The sequence below is a fragment of the Stegastes partitus genome, unplaced genomic scaffold (genome assembly GCF_000690725.1).
Source record: "Stegastes partitus isolate 25-593 unplaced genomic scaffold, Stegastes_partitus-1.0.2 Scaffold1382, whole genome shotgun sequence".
Lineage (NCBI taxonomy): Eukaryota > Metazoa > Chordata > Actinopteri > Pomacentridae > Stegastes > Stegastes partitus.
In genome coordinates, this window is record NW_007579113.1 from 170,750 (window position 1) to 174,375 (window position 3,626).

Consider the following 3,626-nt stretch of genomic DNA (forward strand, 5'->3'; position numbering starts at 1 on the left):
AAGTTAAAATATTGCTATCTAATCCAAATCACATTGGACTACCTCTGATAAACATTCACCAAAAACATACCATCAATAAACAGCTGTGACCAACAGTCACACGACAAAAATGAAAGGACTTGTCGGCTGAACTGCAGACAGTGTACATACAGACCAGAGAGGACACAAGCATGGAAGCAGATTAAAAATGGAAGTTTTGAAATATCTAGAAAACATTATCTGTACCACATGTAGGAACTTGGTTTAGTGTTGCACATGTTGATTCCAGTTTTTAAAATTTTTGTAAAACAAATAATCAAAAAACATCAACTTTTATTACTTCTCTCTCTCTCTTTTTTTTTTTTATGATTTATGGCATTAAAACTTTGGCATCTTTCACAGAAAACATTTTTGAGTTTTTTCACTTCTAGCCATGGTTGTGCTGTTTCCATACAGGTGTAGAACTTCATACTGCAGTCGAAAGAGAGAACTAGCGTGTGAGAACCCACAGTGAGTACAATATGAGACGGAAAAAGCTAAATCAAAAAATTTTGATCAGCAGCACAAAGCTCTGAATTGGCAAGTGCAAAGCCACACCTGAACGCCATCCAAAGCAAAAACCTATCTTAGATATTTCTGCCAATGTCACAGCATATCAGAAAGCTTCCACACAGCTGTTATTTTTGTTTTGGCTTTATAAAATATATTTTTTTCTTTTTCCTTTGAATTGAAATTTGAATTGAAAATGAAAAAAATGAAAAAAAAAAAAATTTAATTTCCCTTCTGGGATGAATAAAGTATTTTTCATTTCATTTCATTTCTGAAGTTGCATTCCCTTATAAAATAACCCCAATGGTTGTAGACTGACTATGTCGTTGCAAATTGAGTTATTCAAATCCTGCATGTTTTTAATCACAATATTGTTTTTGGATTTCTTTTTACACATTGTGCAGCCCTGATCCCAAATATCAGTTATCAGTCTGCTTGATGAATAATAATCAGCAAGACATATTGGTAGGATGGGCCTTTTTTTTTTCTAATTTCTGACATCGTATGAGACCAAATGATTAATGAGCAGATAGTAAAAGTAATCCCTGTTTTACAGAGAATAGCAGAATGACAGCTGAGGGATTATTTGCATGTGTCATCCTGGAAAGGATAAAAAAAAAAAAAAAAGAAGAGATTTGTTGCATAAATTGTTAATAAAGTCAATTACATAATAATGTGATTTAAGTCTCTAAATGTTGCCTGTAGAGTGTGAAGACTTGAACGCAACAATGCAAATCCTCCTTTAAGGCTGGTCTTTCCCTTTAAGTGACAACCTTGTGTTGTTCTGAAAATAGCCCCTCAAAGAAAGAGCTCATTTGTCAGGTTAAATATAAGAAATGATGCTTTCACTAAAACCTGAGATCAATTAAAGGATGATTTCATGTTGTCTGCTGCACCAGCTTTGCTAATTGCCCCCTAAACATGAAGACATCTCGCGTAGCATGCCTTGTTGACAACTATAACACAACAGTCTGAATATCTGAGTTTAAGATGTCTGTAAACGTTACCAGAGCTTAATGAAAGTCGACCTCCAGGCCCCGGGGGTCTGGAAGAAGAGCAGCCGGCTAATGTTACAGGCTGTGGGGCTGGTACCCGCCGCAGCAGGCCACACAGGAGCCACACGCCGCGGATGCTGATGTTGATTCACTCGGGCTCAGTGCAGCCGCGGACGAAACACACAAACGGCTACTAGTCTGCTCGCATATCGTAAATACAGACACACGGAGTTCAGAACAAACCTTCGGGACTCGTAAACCGACAGTCGTCCGCAGCAAAATAAGCCTCGTTGCTAGTTGACAGGCTGTCAATCACCGGGCTAGCAGCGGAACCAGGCCGCGGTCGGCTCGCTCTGTGATGTCACCCTAGCTAGCAGTTAGCCACCGAACTGACGGCAGGTAGATTCAAACACCTAACCGTGAGCAGCGTAAGTCGTCTCTCCTAAACACAGATATTTACTGTAATTAAGCCATTTTTACCTCAGCGCTCAGTGTCGGACTCCAGCAGCGCTGACGGTAGCCGCTGTGTCGGATGAGCCGTCACTAAACGATTCACTCGTTTTGAACTGTTCCAAACGGAAAACGGCAACATGAAGCTTTAGATCAAACTGAACACTGAACAGGAGTGTCAGCTGCTTTAAGTATTTTAACTTTTGTCATTAAGCAAAATAACTGTTTAAATTCTTCCATGTAGCGAGATCTGTTCCTTGATGAAAAAGATGGATACGCTTCGGATCGATTTAAACAGCTCCCAAAAGCGAGTCGAACTCCCCATCCATTGCCCATCACAGTTCTTCCCATGAAAACAAGAGGCAGGCATCAGCAATCGCACGCCGAGAAAGCGATACGTGTCGCACTCACACTGTCGAACGCAGAACAATCGAGAGAAATAACTAAACGAACAGTTCTGTTTTATGACACATTCAGTTACGTTTTATTTATACAGTTGTGTAAAGAACATTTACTGAAGTATAATCTGTAAACATATTCCGAAATTTAAATAAAACAACTGATAATCACAAAAAAGAATTATTAATTAATATTACACATGATTTAAATGAGAATTTATTGGGAAAAATATATTTAAATGAGACACATTGTGTATAATTATAAAACAAAAAATGTTGACTGAATCTATCCATGTAATAATAATAAAAAAAAGATTTCTCTTGTAAGTTATTAATAAGGCCAAACCATATCATTATAATGGATCTTTGGGCCTCCAGCTGGTTTGAGTGGCTTGAAGGAACTTATTGACATCCTGATCACATGCTAAAGGCTCATAATAGTAAACTGTGTGGCCAGTTAAAGAGAACATAGTTGCCTAAATGAACCAAGATATCCAATAAAATAGTTCTATTACTTTACACTCTGTAAGACCATGAAAGGGTTACAGGCCTAAAGACTAAATGTTGAAGTGGTTTCCCATCTGCTTTCACTTCCGTAACATCACAGATGTTTTCTGTTCTTGTATTGTAAGCGTCTGTCTTGTCTAATCCACCTCAGATAAATGCACATCTTCTTTTGCTCACACGCAAAACCTGCTTGTTGACATCAGCAGGCAGAATATGTGACACTTGGACAGATTCTATGTGGGTTTTTGTTGCATCCTGGGGTTAAAAAAATTGAAAATAAAAAGTTGTGGTGATTCTTTGTTGACAGTTGTTGAAGGTGGGGAAAAAACACTGATCAGGAAGAATTTCAAGTAGAAAAGTGGAGAGTGGAGCGACAGCAACACTAGAAAAGAGTTTAATGAGAGCAGAGGATGTGGAGGGAAGCGCTCAGGGACGTGGGCGTTTAAAAGACCTTCAAATGTCACAGATGGCCCACAGTCACAGTGCAGCTATTCAGCTTATTTCAACACAAGACTTTTTCATTTGAAAGAGAGGAAAAACTGTCTCATAAACTATGTTGTACAGTTTAAAAAAACTGAAGACATTCAAACTATATATATATATATATATTAATATGGCATGCCGTTTAGGAAATTATATATATATGTAACAGTCTGAATATATGGAATGAAAGTCTGAATATATGGAATGAAAGTCTGAATATATGGAATGAAAGTCTGAATATATGGAATGAAACTCTGAATATATG

At 37.8% G+C, this 3,626-nt stretch overlaps 1 protein-coding gene across 2 annotated transcripts in view; it reads right to left on the reverse strand.

Moving 5' to 3' along the window:
* akap11 (A kinase (PRKA) anchor protein 11) overlaps positions 1–2,053 on the reverse strand; it is a 34,092-nt gene extending 32,039 nt beyond the window's left edge. For both annotated transcript variants that reach the window (XM_008299132.1, XM_008299131.1), the window contains exon 1: positions 2,004–2,053. The gene's annotated coding sequence lies outside the window, so the exon portion shown is untranslated. The remainder of the gene's footprint in view (positions 1–2,003) is intronic.
* Between the last annotated feature and the right edge of the window lie 1,573 nt (positions 2,054–3,626).